This window comes from Echeneis naucrates, chromosome 1, assembly GCF_900963305.1.
Source record: "Echeneis naucrates chromosome 1, fEcheNa1.1, whole genome shotgun sequence".
NCBI lineage: Eukaryota > Metazoa > Chordata > Actinopteri > Carangiformes > Echeneidae > Echeneis > Echeneis naucrates.
In genome coordinates this window covers 19,820,400-19,839,906 of record NC_042511.1, presented here as the reverse complement: position 1 = coordinate 19,839,906, position 19,507 = coordinate 19,820,400, and the positions used below count along the sequence as shown (strand labels likewise).

General features: G+C 39.5%; 1 protein-coding gene across 4 annotated transcripts in view; it reads right to left on the bottom strand.

Annotated features, from left to right (window-relative positions):
- The window catches only part of vegfc (vascular endothelial growth factor c), an 87,168-nt gene that overhangs the window by 67,086 nt on the left and 575 nt on the right, over positions 1-19,507 (bottom strand). The window lies entirely within an intron of this gene.

Sequence of the window (19,507 nt, the reverse complement as noted above, 5' to 3'; positions counted from 1 at the left end):
ATATTCATATTTTATTATTAATTTCATAATTACATTAAAACTTTGGGCAGTAAAAACACACATATTGTCGAGATGTCCATTATTTACTTGTTGGCACGGAGAGGAGAGCCAACAAAGGGACCACCTGGGTGTAGGCTGTTGTTGTTAACGTTGCCCTCCTTATCGTTCTCACTTTCCAACATTTGCAGCACCTCCGTCGTTATAAATACCCTATTCTTCATGTTGGTGCAAAAAAATGCCAAACTTCCCCACGACAATAACAAAAACGATGCTAAGAAGCGATTAAAAACCGAGTAAAAGAGAAATCCAGGACAACATCATTGACTGTGTTTGTCGCTGCATGTGTGCATGTGTGTCTTGTACGCCTAAATTACGGTTACGCAGGGCTAATTTGGGGTGAAAAATTTGCCCAATCAGAGATTGTTACCTGCGCATAAAAGCTATGCAGTCTTACAGCCCTTTGAATTAGCATTAGCACAGAGGGGAAAAACGTCCAATTAGCTGGACATGATGGATAAATTGGAACTGCGGATTATTGTTGAGAACATCTTCAACTTTAAAATTAGGGCAAGCTTGTGAATTTATTTAGTAGTTGTTTGATCGAAGAATGTTCGTCTTCCAAGGCAATAGAAAATGACGTCTAACATTTTGTCTTTTTTGTGAGCAGGCTTGTTGAAAACTTTATTGGGATATAAACTCCATTTTTGTTCGTTATTGTTGTTTCTATGACACCATACGATTTTTTGGTGGTGAAAGAAACAGTGTAAAGATGGTACACATATGTTTACACTCCCTTTGTTGTTGACATTACAACAAAGGGGCTTGCTGCCGGCTTGACATTTTCAGTAACTATGAAAAAACCGTAGCATCTAGAAATTTCAAAATTTTTGTGAATGTTGCTGAAAGTGTCCTAAAAATGTCTGGGCTGAAATTTTCATTACACCATGCCTACTTTCGTTGTAGAAAGAATACCTTTCATATGTTAATTAGTTTGGGACACCGGCGTCCCAACCACTAGGGGGACTGAGTGAACAGGTTAAGGCCATTCAATCTCTGTATGCCCACAGCAAGAGCTGTGTGCGGGTATTTCGCAGTAAGTGGTGGAGGGAACATATCTCCAATCTGGCCTGGGAGCGGAATCCCCTAGTCAGAGCTGGTGGATGTGACCAGGAAAAGGAAAGTCTGGGGTTCCCTGTTGAAGTTGCTACCCCCGTGACCCAACCTCGGATAAGCGGATGAACATGAATGGATGGATGGATGGATGATGATTTTGTATGATACTGACAAATGATGATTAGTGAACAGCATCACTCTTTCCAACATGAACTACAGTGAGCGAATTGCACATATGATGGAGTTTAATACGGGAGTACCTGGAAGAAGTGGTGGTTTGGGTAGGATAAAAGACGTAAATAATATGAAAGTAAATACAATGGATTGTTAACACTCGAACCACCAATGTGTAAAATTTACCCGCAGCCGTCTTTAAACTGTATGTAACTTTTTCCCATGAAATATTCAAGTCCTCCCATCTTTAACTTTTCCTAAGAGTGTGTTAAGTAGTACCACATATTGTTAAAAATTTTCAACATAAAGCCAGATTTTAGAAAAAATGGCCATTTATACCTATAAGCACCAGCGGGTAAAATTTACCAGATAATACAGTCAATTTTGCGCTATTGATTTCACGCTTATACACCGTTGCGGTGTTCTACAATGTGCTGGATCTCACCGTGATCTAAGCCTGGAGGCTGTGCCGGAGCTGCACGGGGGACAACATCCCCAGAAGGGATTTTGTGCTCCGGCTGGTACAGGAGCTGAATAGGTTGCATCAAAACAGATGCCATGTGTTGACGTGCCAAAGTAGCTGAAGAAGAGTGCAGGGGGATGACCTGCATGGTGAAGGCTAACTGCAAAATAGATATATACATGGCGCTTGTTCATTAATTCCATCCGTTAATTCCATACTGTTTTACTCATTTTTATTTGTTTTGTTTTGTTTTTTTTTTGTGTTCAGAATAAGCTCAGAAAAACACACCACAACTAGCATCTCGTTATGAAAACTTGTGTTGTAGTATGATAAATAAATGAATTAATCTTTTACTTTGAAAGTCAATGCATTCTAATCTGGCTGTTCTAGTGTTAAGATCACTTGCAAGAAAAAGTGTTAATAAAATATAAAATTGTAAAAAAAACACAATGTAAGATAAAGATAATAAATAATGAATAAAATTGTATCAGTTAAAAATGTATAAATAATAAAAATAAAAAAAATAGATCCCATGATGGTCCATTTCCTTTTTTTTTTTTAGAAAAGAGAAGATAAATTACATGATAAAAAGAGAGGGAGCCCTCCCTGCAATAAGGAAATTAAATACTTCTCCACATTGATATATTATTTTATTTATTGCTGTATGTCAAGTTTATTAAAAGAGGTTTAAAACACATTGAAATCCCTCAGGCCTATGGACACAAAAGTGCAGCTGGGGCAGATATCATAAAGATATCATAAAATATGGACGGTCCAGCCGTAAATATCAATAAATGGTCCAGTCTTTATTGCTTTCCATTCCTAGACTTTATATGTTGTGTGGACCATGCCATTTAAAATGTAAGTCATTTTATATTTATGTTGTTTAATTCTCAGAAGTTCATTCCCATGTCCCCCACATACAAAAATATGGCAGGCCTCCCATTTAATTGCATAGACTACATTTTTAATTTTATGGTTTAAGGCCATAGATTTGTGCCAGTTTTACCAGGATTAAAAATGTAGAGACAGATAAAAGACAGAAAACTATTTCAGATCCAAGAAGCGCTTCCTTGTTCTGATTTTCTTTGTTATTAAGAGCTGTATAGACCAGAATGTCTTTTATTTTATTTCTGCTGTAGGTGGAGATCATACGGCACCCCTCCAACATATGGCAAGTGGTCCTCATCCCTTGGAAATTATCCTTTAAGGTTTTCAAAAAATTTGCTCCAGGAAGGTGCAGATTCTGTGCGTTAATTGGGATGTATGTATATTTCGTGTGGAAGTGCATGGCACTCTGTGTCCTTAAAGTAAACTTTTTTTGTTGCCAATAGTTTTTTCTGGTCATTGGAGTCACAGAAATTCAACAGTAAGTGGTTGAAGATTGTACTTTAATTTTGTTTTTTGGGAATGCTTATTGAGAATATGGAGGAATGTTTGGAATTGCTCCTCCATCTTGTCCCAAAGGCCAAATATATCATCCAGGTATCTGTTATAAAGTAATAGTTTTATTGTGGTTTTCAGAAAGGCTGAATGTTCCCAATTAGCTAAATAACTGTCAGTGTAAGGTGGAGAATATTTGCGACAACTGCAAAGCTGGAGATAATATTTATTGTCAAATGTGAAGTAATTTCTACTGAGGGTGAGTTCCAGTAATATTTCAATGCTGGGTCGAGAAGGATTTGTTTTTTTTGTTTGTTTGTTTGTTTGTTTGTTTTTTTTCCTTGAATGGCCAAGTGGAGGTTCTGTGTTTGTATATTGTGAAGCTGTGTCTATGGAAAAAAGGAAAGTACAACTGGGACACCTTATTATTTTATTAATTTTTTTTACGAATTCATATGGACAGTGAGTAAAATAAGTTTTGAACACGTCACCATTTTTCTCAGTAAATATATTTCTAAATATATTAATGACGTAAAATTTTCACCAGATGTCAGTAACAACCCATGCAACCCACACAAACCTTAGATGTCCATAAATTAATTTATGTATAATAAAATGGAATGACACAGTGAAAAAGTATTGAACACACTTGCTTAAATTTATTTATTTCTGTGTTGGTGTGTTGTTGATAAAAACAGCTTCAAGACACCTCCTGTATGGAGAAACTAGTTGCATGGTTTGCTCAGGTGTAATTTTGGTCCATTCTTCCACACAAACAGGCTTCAAAATCTTTAATGTTCTGTGGGCCTCTTTTATGAAATCTAATCTTTAGTTCTTTCCATAGATTTTCTATTGGGTTCAAGTCAAGCTGGGCCATTCAAGCAGCTTTATTTTCTTTCTCTGAAACCAAGTGAGAATTTCCTTGGCTGTGTGTGTTTCATCTCCATTATCCTGGTGGATGGCAGCAGATTTTTATCAAGAATGTCTCTGTAAATTTTTCCATTCTTCCTCTCTTCAGTTACATTAAGTTTGCTAGTGCTGTATGCTGAAAAACAGCCCCACACCATGATGTTCCCACCTCCAAACTTCGCTGTTGGTATGGTGTTTTTGGGGTGATGTGCTGTGCCATTTGACCACCAAACATGGTGTGTATTGACACCATATGACATCCAGAGAGTTCAATTTTGGTCTCATCTGACCATTCACCCAGTATTTCACAGAGTTGTCTAAATGTTATGCAGCAAACTTTAAACAAGATTCAACATGAGTGTTTTCTTATTGCTTTCTTTGTACCTGCTTATTCCAGGTTTTTCTGAAGCTCTCCACAAGTGTTCCTTGTCTCTTGGACAACTCTTCTGATAATTCTTTTGACTCCTCCAGTTTATGGTGAAATAATCTGTTTCCACTTCCGGATTATGGTCCCAACAGTGCTCACTGGAACATTCAGAAGTTTAGAAATCCTTCTGTAACCAATGCCATCAGTATGTTTTGCAACAATAAGGTTGTGATGGTCTTGAGAGAATTCTTTGCTTTTGCCCACCATGAGATGTTTCTTGTGTGGCACCTGGCAATGAGACACCTTATAGTTCATCAGTTGGGACTGAACAGCTGATATTTACTGTATTTGCACTGACAAGGGGCAGGATTGATTACTGATAGATTTCACCTGGTGTCTTGGCTGTCTTGGTCCATGTCTTCATGTGTTCAATACCTTTTCCCTGTGCAATTCCATTTTATCACACATAATTTATGGACATCTAAATTTTGATTTCCTTGTATATGTGGCTTAATCGAGTTATATTCTTGCGATCCAACATCGCATGCATCGATCTGTGCTAGGCAAATTGTTCATTTCGGACGACATATATAGATTAAAAAAAATTGTATGGATGTGTGTTTCTTTGTTTGTTTTTAGCACTTTAGACATGTTATACGGTAATCGATTCAGTCTGCCTGTCTGTGACGTCATCAGCACATGCCAACAGCAGCACGCAACTCAGAAGGACAACTAAACGCAGCATGGTGGAGGAGATGGCGAGAAAGAAATTTACAAGTCACCTTCTCGATCCAGTGTGTGGAAACATTTTGTTTTTTGCAAAGATGCGTGTGTTCTAAATAAGTCAGCCGCTGTTTGTAGAATATGCAGATGCCAAATGAAAAACCATGGAAACACAACAAATCTTTCAAATCATCTACTAAGGGACCATGGGATTAAACAAAATGCAGACAGTCCAGGCACCTCTCCTGAAGAAATGTTGGTTGAACTTTATTTTTGATATTAATATTGTACTCTTTTTATGTTGAAACAAAGGAAATGAGGGATGAGGAAATGATGGTTGGACTTTATTGTGTACTGTTTATTTTAAAAATGAGAGCAGAAGGTTAACCTTCTGGTTGGTTAATGTATTTAATGTATTTGCCATTAATTGTTGTTTGCTTGTTATAATATCCATAATTAATTTTAACCTGATTTCCCTACAAGATACAAGGACTGCAAAAACTTACCGCACGGTCCAGTGTCCAGGTATTTATTTCAGTCACATTGGTTGAATTTTTGATTAAAAGTTACTGAATTGATTTCAAGTCACCTCCATTACCTACCTACCAGGTTGTACGCGGGACATCCTGACGTCACCACGCAGCCAGTTCTGGAACATATGCATGAGCAAGGATGAAACTACAATAATGGAGGAAAGAGAGATTCAACCAGCCCCATCCTCATTCAAGGCAAAGATTTGAACTCATTCTGGTTTTTACCGAATGCCTGGGAAGACCGAGCTTGACATGACTAATTTTATAGCTAGTTACTGAGGCTCAATCCCAATGTTCACCCTACTCATTATCACTAGCCCTCACCCACTACCCTTTCACTATTAAAAGAAAGCCACAAGGGGTAGGGCTTTTGTAATCTTCCATAGGAATTGGGACACCACTTGCTACATCACTGCGTAGTTTATGTTCGGGCACACAAGCGACTGTGTAGTCCCAGCAGCATCATGGAGGCTACGGTTCATGCAAATTTCAATCTGCATTATTTTATTTTCATATGTAACCCCCTCAGCCTGTTTGTACTCTGTCTGTCAAAGTAAATTTTGGCATTAAAAAAAAAAACAAAAAACATGTAGTCTGCGATAGATGTTTCAGCATTCATCATGCTTCGGTTGATAAATACATTTTTTGTGGTTTTTCTTCTCCAGCTTGTCCACATCCTCTCTCTCTCTGGGGGTTATTTGATTCAGTATGCAAATTATGACATAAAGCATTCTGGGAAGTTTTCACAGATCAAATCAAATCAATTCAGATTTATTTATATAGCACCAAATCATAACAGAGTTACATCAAGGCACTTTACATATAGAGCAAGGCTAGACCAAACCCTTTATAAAATTATTTAAAGAGATCCCCCATGAGCAAGCTCTTGGCAACAGTCGCAAGGAAAAACTTCCTTTAACCTTGGGGTGAACCAGGCTCAGGGTGGGTAGCCATCTGCCTCGACTGGTTGGGTTGAGAGAGAGAAAGACAGCAAGAGCAAGAGAGGCGAGGGGGAGTAGCGTAGGGAGAGAATGAGAGCAGGAGAAGGGGATATTCAAAACAACACTGGCCCCTTCCTCAGGAAGTCAGCCTTGGAAAACCATCGATCTGAAGGGCTAGATACATAGCCCCTACCCTTCGTTATGCCCACTACTCCTACATGAAAAAGGGGTAGGGGGTGTATTGGGACTGTGCCGTAGAGTAGCAGATGCTGTCCACATACATTGGAAAAGGCATTTTCCTTAGAATTTAAAAGGCAGCATTTTTAACTGCACTACTTTTTTTTTATGTTTTTAGAAAGAGATACTTATTTTCGCTACTTAAGCAGTATGTGATATTGCTTTTATGTAACAGTTGCAACAATTCCATCTGAGCATGGATAAATGTTTAAAACTTAATAAATCATAAATAAATCAATGTCTACATTTGTCATTCTGTCTTGCAAAGCAGACTGGAGTAGATGAGGGTGCAATCCTCATCTACCTGCAAATCCTGCAAATCATTATGAATCAAATTGTTTTGAATTGAATCATAGCCCCAAAAATCAGAATCACATCAAATCGGGAGATAGTCAACGATGCCCACCCCTACTGATGATATCTTGCTCTCCTTACAGGAATGCCAAACATCATTACAGGAATCATATCACCTTATAAAAAATTTCACAACTCTCGGACTACCTGATTAACAGGTCTAAATCAACACAACTACCACTTATAGAGAATGCATGGGAACCTGCAGACCAAAATTCTCAATTTTCTTTCCCCACACAATTAAATGTATGGGTATAAATACCTCACCCAAAGTATCAGAGTAAGTCGACCTGAATTTCAACCCACTTCTTGATAAAATCTCTGGTGACCTGGAGTGCTGGAGCAATTGTAATATCTTTATTTTAACAATGGCTATCTATTCTCCATGTTTCCATTCAAACCTATAAAATATTCTCTCCACCCTTCAAAAAAATAAACCTGAAGGAGTATTTGAAAAATTTTATAAACTATCACGAATCAAATACAAAAACCCTCACTTTCACTGCCCTTAGACCTAATATCTACATCTAAGTGTAATGAGTTTGCAATGTTCTTTAATGGGTGGGAATCTCTGGTACTATTCTAAACTGGTTTAAGTCCTATCTGGAGGACACGACATTCTTTGTTGAAATTGTTAACTGTGTCTCAGACCAAATGGCTATGACCTTTGAGGTTCCTCCGGGGTCAATTCTGGGACCCCTATTGTTTAATCTGTACATGCTTCCATTACACTAGGTAATACACTGTTATAATGTGTCCTACCACAGCTATGCAGATGACACTCAGATCTACGTGTCACTGAGGACAGGTGAACATGGCCTATAGATACACTCACTCTGCACTGCAAAACAATTTTCTCCAGCTAAACTCAAACAAAACTTAAGTCATTGTCTGTGGCCCACAGAAACAAAGAAAGAGAGATATCAGTCACTTCAAGACTCTCTCTAAAGCCTAATAATCAGGTTAGAAACCCACATTAAATCAATAACATCAACAGCTTTTTATTATCTAAAAAACATTGCCAGAATCAAAGGAATGGTGCCTAAACCAGACTTAGAGAAACAATCGTTGTATTTGTCTTCAGCAGGTTAGACTACTGTAATGGCCTACTCACTGGATTCTCTAAGCAAGCTGTAAGACAGCTGCAGTACATCCAGAATGCTGCTTGAGTCCTGACTAGAACCAGGAAATATGACCATATTAGTCCAGTGCTCAGGTCTCTGCACTGGCGCTCAGAGAACAGACTATAACCTGTTCACTTAGGCCCCCTAGTGGTTAGGACGTTGGCGTCCCAATCTAATTAACATATGAAATGCGTCCTTTATATAACAAAAGTAGGCATGGTGTATATTTTTAAGACACTTTCAGCAACATGCACAAAAATTCTGAAGTTACGGTTTTTTCATAGTTACTGAAAAGGTCTCAAACAATAGAAGACGATGGGAGCCCACATGCAACGTCACGTAGAAAACGTAGATTTAAATATATATGTACCATCTTTACACCATTGCTTTCACCACCAAAAAATCGTATAGTTTCATAGAAACAAAAACAAAGAACAAAAATGTAGTTTATATCCCAATGAAGTTTACAACAAGCCTGCTCACAAAACAGAAAAAAAGGCGGACGTCATTTTCTATTGCCGTGGAATGCTAACATTCATTAATCAAACAACTACTATAATATTCAATAAATTTGAAAGCTTGCCCTCATTTTAAACCTGAAGATGTGCATCTCTGATTGGAACACCAAAGGTGCACAATGCCCCAGGAACCCCTCTCTTCCTGATGATGACAAATTCTACGCCCACTTTGAGGCCTCCAACACCACCACCCCCTCCAGCACCAGACTCACCCCAACATCACAAGGCATGCCCCTCAGCGTCACCTCAGCAGAAGTGAGACGAACCCTGCAAAGGATTAATCCTCATACTGCAGACCTGCACCAGTACATCTATCAGAGAAACAGATCCACTGATGATGTCATTTCCCACACTGCACACTCCCCTCACCCACTTGGGAGAGTAAGAACTCGTATGTCCGCTCTTCGTGAACTGCATTTGCATTTAACACAATAATATCACAGACCCTGGTGACAAAACTAAACACACTTGTAATGAGTTCCACCATCTGCAACTGGGTCCTGGACCATCCTGGACCACGTCTACAGAAATGTGAGAGGCACCTATAGGGCTGTATCTTGGCCACTATTCTGCTACATCAGCACATGCACAGAGGCAATCATTCTCACAAAACACTTCAAAGTATATCCAAACCAGAAACCCCGATATGACCTACGCAGGTCCATCAGGGAGACCAAGAGACAATACAGACAGAAGCTGGAGGGTTACTCCAGTGATATGTTTTGCAACATATCACGGATTATAAGCAGAGGAGCAGGGAGAGCACACAAATCTCTTCCTGTGTGTACAGCCCCTTGCTGTACACACTCTTCACACATGACTGTTTCCTCTCAGGACAACACCAGGATCGTCAAATTTGCAGATCACAGTCATCGGACTAACAGAGAGGTGGCAGACCTGGAGATCTGGTGCCAGGACAACATTCTTTCCTTGAATCTTTTCAGTGATTATTGACCTGAGGAGAAAGGGCGAGCTGCATACAGCCCTATACATCAGAGGGATTGAGGTGGAAAGAGTTCAAAACTGCGAATTTCTTGGTATCCGCATCAGCAGGGATCTCACCTGAATCTCAACACGAAGCACCTGATCAAGAGGTCCCAGCAACACCTATACTTCCAGAGGAGACTGTGGAAATTTGGGATCCATCCCAAATTCTCCAAAACTTCAACAGTAGCACAGTGGAAAGTGTCCTCACCTGCTCCATCACTGTCTGGTGTGGGAACTGTACTGCCCAGGAAAGGAAGGCTCTCCAGCATATGATTAAGACTGCACAGCACAACACAGCACAGCACAGGAGCTACCCTTCTGTCACTGTAAGACATTTACCAAACCAGGGTCATAAGGTGGGCACACAGCATCATCAGGGACAATACAAACTTCAGCTAGAAGATATAGAACAATGAATGTCAAACTCAATTGTACAAGGGGCCAAAATTCAAAACACACTTTAGGTCGCGGCACAAACAGGATAAACATTTATTGAACACACTAAAACTAAATGTTTTTGGAACATAAATATGAATAAAAACAGACTGGAATATTATTCTGAAACAAACTTAAACCTAAAATAACTTATATTTAAATATTGCTCTCCATAAAAATATCTTGTTAAATTATACAACTTAGAACTTAAATTAAACAATTTAACATTAAAATAACATTCAAATTCCTTTGCTCCTATGTCAATGTATATAAAAAAATAAACTTAAATATCCCAAAAGATTTTGCTCTCCTTGAAAATATCTCCTGTCAAAATTATACAAGTTAGAAATATGAACATGCTACAAAACCTGGAAATATACATAAAATGTGTGCTTTTCAGCAATGACAATTCAAATCATTCAATTTTCTTTGCTCTTATGACTCTGATCTGATCATATGCTCTGATCGCAGCCGGACACCTGGCATCTTTTTTTGGCAACAAGTTGGTTTATGTTTGGTGTGAAGTCCTGTGTTGTAGAGATTCTCAGGATGGACTGCAGGTGCTCATCAGTGAGACGACTTCTGTGTGCTGTTTTGTTAATCTTCATCACTGAGAAGAGCTTCTCACACAGATATGTGCTCCCAAACATGCACAAGGTTCGAGCCGCATGAAGACGGAGCTGACGCATTACTGTAGGGATGGAGTGAATGAACTGTGCGGGCCCTGTAGTGTCGTACTTTGCCTTCAGTGTCCCATTACACTGTAGCTCAATCAATTCCATCTGAATCTGCACAGGTGCAGTTTCAACATCAACGGCAAATGGATTGCGAAGCAACTCAAAACTCTTTTTTTGTGCTTCAAAGTCACTAAAGCGCCGTGCGAACTCCACGCGTAGTGTGCTCAGTTTGTCGGCAAAGTGCGTTTTGGGGAACACAGTTGCGCCGACTTGGTTCAACATTACTTGGCAACAGGGAAAGTGAGGCAAGTTGCACTGTTGCATTTGTGTCTCCCATAAAAGCAGCTTCACTTGAAATACTTTCACTGCGTCATACATGTCAGTGATCATGCGGTAACGTCCCCGAAGCTGCAGATTTAAGGCGTTAAGATGAGCTGTTATGTCAGCCAGAAACGCTAACTCGCACTTCCATTTTTCATCCCTAAAAACAGTGGAGTCTTTTCCTTTACTGTCCATGAACTGACAGATTTCATTGGTGAGCTCAAAAACTCTGTTGAGAACTTTCCCCCGACTTAGCCAACGCACCTCTGTATGATAAGGAATGTCGGCAAACTCTGAATCTATTTCCTGCATAAAGGACCTAAACTGCCGGTGATTTAACCCTTTAGCTCGGATAAAGTTTATGGTTTGCGTTACAGTGCTCATTACATGTACCATCTTCAGGACTTTGCCGCATAGTGCTTCCTGGTGTATGATGCAGTGATATGCTGTTAACTCACCAATACAGTTCTCCTCCTGCATCTTCACAATCATCCTTCCCACTAGTCCACTTTTTTCACTGCACATAGCCGGTGCTCCATCGGTTGTAAGTCCAATAAGTTTGTCCCAGGGCAGTTTCATGTCGGTTACACTTTGACATACGTTTTCAAAAATGTCTTTTCCAGTCGTTGTCCCATGCATCGATTTAATGTCCATCACTTCCTCTGTTACGCGCAAATTGGAGTCCACTCCACAGATGAAGATGGCCAGTTGTGCAGTATCAGTCAGGTCAGTACTTTCATCCACAGCAAGAGAGTAGGCAATAAAGTCTTTGCTTCTTTCACTCAACTGTGCTCTTAAATCAGTGACCGTATTTCTACTCAGGCTTATATTTGCCAGCATCTGCTTTTTGTCTGGACATGAGACGTCGAACACCTTGATCATGCAGCTCTTCAGAAATTCTCCCTCCGTAAATGGCCGCACTGATTTGGCGATCTCCTCTGCCACGATAAAACTTGCTTTCACAGCAGCTTCACTTCGTGATTTTGCACGGGTAAAAAACGTCTGCTGGAATGTCAGATTCTTCTTTAACTCTTCTGCTTTCTGTTTCTTCTGCTCTGCATCCAGGTCTTTCAGATTATCCTTATGTTTTGTCTCAAAGTGCCGTCTTAGATTGAATTCTTTAGTTACAGCCACATTAGCGCCACAAATGAGACACACGGGTTTACCGGCAATGTCAGTAAACATATACTCAGCCTCCCATCGGTTATTAAAGGCTCTGTTTTCAGAATCAACTTTTCTCTTCGGGATCGTGAGGGGTATCTTTCGCTAAGGGCTATCTTCGTAATATCTTGTAATAACTAGACTTAATTGATGCGGGAAGTGCGCGGCAAGGCAGCCGAAGCATTGCATTATGGGATATGTAGTTGATATTGTGTTATCAACGTTTCATATCGACGGCCCATTAATAACGATAATGTAAAATGATCTTTCGGGCCGGATATGATTACACGGCGGGCTGGATGTGGCCCGCGGGCCGTGAGTTTGACACATGTGATATAGAAGCACCAGGTCCAAGACCACAAGACTCTCAAACAGCCAGGGTTGCCAGATTGGGTAGTTCTATTTTGTGGGCAAATATGGGTTTGGTTTAAAAACTGGGCCGTTTCGGACCAGTTTGGTGGGTTTTTATGGCTGAAACATCGGCACTTCAGATCCTTCCTCCTGCAACCCTCTGTTGAGCAGGCAGCAGTCTCACTCACACACACACACACACACACACACACACACACACACACTTACACACACACACTACAGCTCTGACTGACTCGGCCCCTAAACTCACAACAAACACTCCCACCAATTTCAGTTCATGTCACGCATGCCCACCCACCCGCCCCTCAAACAAATAAAAAAGTTACAAGAAAGAGTGAGAAAGAGTCATGGATTGTACCAGGTGCAGAAGAAAGAAATAGCAAATACTGCAACGCTGATATCCGGCTCATTTAAAAGATCTCAAAGATCATGCAGCCACCAAGAAGCATAAGACACGGTGCGAGCCAACGGTTAGACAATTTACAGTTAGCAGAGTGGGTGAGTCCAGTGCCACACGGCCAGTAATGCTGTTTAAGTACTATCTGATATGCTGAAAGATGAAACAGGTGCATTCCAGATGCACAGAACAAAATGCACTGCTGTCATTAAGTCAATGCTAGCACCTAATTTTAGACAGGAGCTAAAAGATGACATCTGTGACTCCCTGTTCTCACTATATTTGAACAAGACAATGGACATTACAGTGAGCAAATTGCTCCTCATTTGCATAAAATATCCCTCCAGAAAACACAACCAGTTAATTAGCACTTACTTGGGTTTGATGGACCTCTCAGATGCTGATGCTAATGTAGTTGTGGAGGCAATCATTAGATTTTTGCAGAAGTTTGAACTGGACATTGCTAATATGGTGGGGATAGCAACAGATGGGGCCAGTGTAATGGTTGGCAGGCATCATTCAGTGTACACATTACTGACACAGGCAGCAACTTATGAGATGTGTGTGCAGATATAGACTTGGGACTATATTCCGGCAGAGCACCGGCAGAGCACCGGCAGAGCACCGGAAAAGCACCACTGCCAGGCGCAAAGACACCGTGCATCACCTGAAAACCCCCAACTTCCGTCAACACACCAGTGTGATTATTAGGCTGATTATTACCTACATGTGAACCAGCTGTTCATAAACACACAGACAGACAGAAAGACAAATTGTGAGTTGTGAGTTCACATTAGTTGTGTTGAGTGCAGTCAGGGCTCTGGCATAGAAACTGTTCTTTAGTAAGTTTTCAGTTAGATAAAACGTTGCACTTCAAAGAGTGAGTGTCCTGTGTCTTCTGTGCTTTTCTGAGACATTGGGTGTTGTACAGTTCCTCCAGGGAAGGGAAAGGGTAGTCAATTATGTTTTGGTCTGGGGTGACAACCCTCTGGAGTGCTTTCCTGTTTGTCACTGGAGAATCACCCACAGATGGAGTAAGTGAGATGTGCTGTATGGAGCAGCGATAGTAGGACACCGGAAGTCTTTGTGTGAGGTGGTTGTTTCTTAGTAGTCTGAGAAAGTACAGTCTGTTGAGCCTTCTTGATGATGGTGGTGCTATTGACAGACACTCCAGGTCAGGTCAACCTCTTTGCCCATACCCAGAAACCGGTAGCCACACGGTCTCTGCTGATGTAGAGGGCTGAATGGCTCTTTTTCCTCCTGGAGTCTATGATCAACTTCTTAGTTTTTGCCATGTTCAGGACGATATTCAGATGACTGACCCAAATGTGGTAGTGCCGTAGCCCTAAATATCTGCTTGGTATTTGAGTAAAACTTGGCCAGTGTATTTACTACCCTGGTACCACATTTCACATGTTGATGGACTCAATCGACATGGTTGAAGTCTCCTGCAATGATGTGAACAGCCTCGGGGTACTTGCTCTTCTGACTGCTACTACTGACAGTCAAGGGCCAACGGCCAGGCTAGCATTAGTATCAGGTGGATATACACAGCAATCATCCTAACAACAGTAAAATCCCAAGGTAGGTATATGGATCTGCATCTAACAGTCACAAACTCCTGGTCCTGGGAGCAGTGGCTGCTAACAGCCTTGGTGTGAATGCACCAGTTGTTGTTCACATATACGCATAACCCCCCTCCTTTGCTCTTAACAGAGTTCTTAGTTCGGTAATGTCAGTGTGCCATGAATCTTGCTCGCTAGATAACTGCATCTGGGATGGATGACTGCAGCCAAGTTTCTGTTGCAGCAGAATACAGCTGGCCTCCACCATGTTGTTTGTTGTAACCCATAGTTTCAGCTCATCCATCTTGTTAGCAAGGGGCCTTATGTTTGTGAGGAAGACACTTGGAAGTAAAGGGTCAAACTGATCCAATTTATGCAGACTAAAAACCTCAAACCATCACGAAGCAATAATCCTCTCAAGGCCACATGATTTTTGGAAGCATGTACACTTTCATGGGTTAGGATCAAGATAAAAAAACACTTTTCATTTATTTATTCCCTTTTTTTATCTTGTCTTCAAATTATAGGGAGGCGTGTTTGTGCACATGAAGTATAAGAAGGAGCAACATACTGGCATATATATATATATATATATATATATATATATATATATATATATATATATATATATACACACACACATATATATTGTAATAATTTCCATCCTGTTCACAGACATTCAGTTCTACTCCTCAGATTGTCTGTCTACTTTGCTTTGTCGCATCTTGTATACTTTATTATGAATTTTTGCTATCACAATATTTAACATAAAGCCCACCAGAACTCATGTCTTTATTGGATGAGCAAACTCCAGAAACATATCAGGAGAATAGCATTATTATTTTCATTTAAAAAGATGTTTATTCCTTTGTCTTGCATTTTCCACATCTCCTTCTTTTAAAGCTGTTTTGAATGATTACCAAAGATATTTTCTTTTGAACTTCCACAGCTACAAGGAAGCCAAACATACTCTTTCAAGATCTCTGTCATTTCTTCTATGAATCTGCAGGATCATGTGACATTTTGTATTCCCATTATTTTAAAGATATTTATAGATCAGAGTCAAGGGTGGACATGAATGTCTGCACTCAGGTGACGCAATCAAACTGAGCTGGAATGTCCATGGAGAAATCACAAAAAATTCCTACAGAATGATTGATAATTATACAGTGCATTCCTCTGCAGACTCCTAGGAATTGTGAAATTTTGGCAAAAAACAGTACAGTCAGAGGGAAAGAGGGTGAGAGTTGAGGACAAGGCAGCTGGAAAGAGAATACACAAAAAGAGATGAAAGAAAAACCTTTGTGGTGACAAGTTGGGGACATAAGCTAACGAAAGAGAGTAAAAACATTTATGTTATTCTATTTATATCCATCTTCAATATGAAACAGTAATAGAGATGGAGCAACAGAAGCCTGCAGAGAGTTATAAAGAGACATTGAGACAGACTTGGGGAGACCACAAAAGAGACACTGGCACATTTCAGGTATTTCAACACTACCATTTGTTCAGGACCTTTCACAGATTGCACCAAGATTGTGGCTTCTTGGTGTGCAGCAGTGAAGCATTATCATGTCAAACCATCCAATTAGTGTTATCTCATTAATGCTTTAGATACCATTAATGCATTTGACTCTCTAAGGTTTTGTTATCCCAAACAGTCCAGAATATCAATCAATGTGTCCTGGAGGGAAAACCAGAAGTGAGAATTCAGTAGCGGTTTCACCAAAATGGTTTTAATTGCAGAGGGGAAAACTCCTGTTTGAAGAGAACTATTGACAATGTTTAGAATGGTAAAACAAGGTTGATCAAATGAGAAGTTTTTTCAGAGATAAAATTGGGGAATTGGTTTTCTGATATAACCTTGGAAAGTTGTGCTTTTCTATATATATATAGAGCAAATATGGTTCCCCTCTTGATGAGATTCCCTCTCCCTATCAGACCAGATTAAAGTTTTTGAATTATTATTTTTTTTTTTTAGATTTTTAGTCATGATAAACTCTTTTGGTTTGGTTGGCATAATGCTTTAGCTTTTTGAGTCCTTGCCCTGGCTGTAACAAATGGGCCTTTTCAAAAAGAAAAAAAATAAAAAAATACTATTATCAGCTGCTAAAACGTGTTTCGAAATATTGTTTTTTGAAGAAATGACAGTGGTGCTCTATCTGAGAAAAATCCAGAAGCAATGAAGGTCAGAAGGAAAACCTTGACACTTAAAGCTAACAAAAACATGCAACTGTGATAAACCCCCAGGTTTGCCTGTAATGTGACTGCAAATTGTTGGGAGGAAATTTTAAGACAGTTGTGCTCAAGTATCAACTGACAATTTGGGGACACGACTTTTTGCTCTCGATGTGTGGTTCTGCGAAAGACTCCACCTTGGCCAATTGACTTAATGGGGAGTTGAGGGAAAATGATCAAGGGAGACTGCCTGCTTGTTCTAAATCGCTGTGTTGTATTGCCATTCATAGGGTTGACAAAAGTATCAATCTTAAAACACTATCTGGAGATGATACTCATTTGTAATATCAAGTATCAATCATTGTCCGTGGCCACTGGCCATTGATGACATTTTTTTTTAATACCCAATTCTAAGCCGTGTATCGATCCTATCAAAAATATTACCATACTAAAGCGAAGCAGAATTACTTGCCACTCCTTGGTTCCTCCAGGTGATGGAACACTATCGCAAAGCCCCATATGTTGTTGTTGAGCCATCCTAGCAACCTCATTTAGCATGTAGCACAGACCAGCCTCATTGAGTTTGAGCTATCCAAGCAAATTTGAGTTAATTAGACAAAGTAACGACCCAGGAGAAGCATGAGGCTTGAAAGTTGAAAATGCTTGCAGTATTTTCAACATGCTACAGTTAAATTGATCTTTATTTTATTACTTATTTTTACTTTCCTACCTAAACACAGTTATGTTTAGATTTTAACATTTAAACATTAGTTACCATCCTTCTTTCAGGGATTTGTGTTATGTTTAACATTTTCACTGTTTTATGCTTTCAATTTGACAGATTTTGGGGATTTTTGCATTTATCTGTACCAAAAATTTAACAAACCGTTATTTTTAAGCTGAGTTTCATACCAAGCTGTAACTTTAGCGTATCATTACACCCCTATTAGCCATTATCCATGGCTAATAGCCTTTAGCTACAGGCCTAAGGTTAATATTACTGATAAAACTATGTTATTAGTCATGCCCATCTATCTATGTAAAATCACCATGTGTCCCATTATGTAATGAGTTAACTAGTATCTTCGGTTCTGTAAAAAACAAAAAAAAAGTTTTATGATGACCTTCTACTTTTTGCATTTTCATGTTTATAAAAATATTTCTTTGTGCCTTTTAATTTTTTTTCAACCCTGCAGTATCAAAATTGGAATAGAATGTTTTCCCTTCTGATACAGGAGGAGCAATATGGATTCACAATTAGTTATCACAACTATTTATCATTTATTATTTAGTATTACTCATTCCTTACATCTTTATGTAGGCAGTTTCACCACAACGGTTTTAATTGATGAGGGGAAACTCCTGTTTGAACCCCCCACCACCCTCTCTCTCTTCCCTCCCTCAGCTTTTCCTCTCCTTCTGTCTCCTACTCATTCTCCCTCTCCCTCTCCCTCTCTTGCTCACACTCTCTCAAGGCAACCAGTCAAGGCAGATTGCTGCCCACCCTGAGTCTGGTTATTTCAGTGATTCCTGCCTTTTAAACCCTGAAAGAAAGTTTCTGCTTTCTCTTCGTCATCAAATGCTTGCTTTTGGGGAGATATCTCCTAAATAACTCTATGAAGACTTTGGTCTTGACCTGCTCCACGTATTGGTGCCTTGATGTAATTGTTACTATTTGGCGCAATATAAGTAAAATTTATTTGGTTTGAAAAGATTAAGATTGCCAGTCATAGTGACAGGAAAACCTTTTTTTAATCATAAGAGTTTTATAAAGCCTCTATGTACTTATTTAATAAGTCAAAGGGGAAGGCTAAAGAAAAGAAAAAACTAAACACAAAACAAAGAACCACACCACTGAACCATGAAACCAGATAAAATGCTGTGGAGAGAAAATCGCTTGCTGGATTAACTTCAAAAGTACAGTTTGTGTGTGTGTGTTTTAATCCTTACACCCTTGATAGCAGAGATAAACAGATGTAATTTGAATTCCACAGAATAACTGTTAGGACACTCAAGGTTGAGGACAGGAGCTGAGAGAGAACAGCATCATCCCAGTTCACAGTCTACTATGTTCAAATGGCTGCATGATACTACTTAGCACTTAAACCCCCTCTTTCTCTAGCCCTGTCCCCGTGGAAGCCACACACACACATTTGACCTATGTGACACTCCATTGGCTCTTTTCTGTGGCCTCCTCCCCCTTTGATGGAAAACGTTCACTGTTCTTTCCCTTCCTCTGTCTTCAAGTTTCTCAGTAAATTAAGTTCAAATAGACGCTAGTCTATCAGGGTATTTGTTTTAATTATCAGGGTGAAATAAGCAATTTTCATGTACAAAAATATTGGGTAGGTTCTGGTCATAATGGTGAATTTTCCCACGATATGTGTATATGTCAGGGGAATATAGTAACATTTTAATGGGGATACAATTCATTATATATATATATATATTTTTTTTTTTCCGAGTGTCATGATGGCTTGTGTATATATTAATTTTAACGTTTTAGCCAATTTCAAAGTGTAGTCCAGCATAATTTTACAGAGTTTTACAGAGTTGTTTACAGTCTTTGATTAGT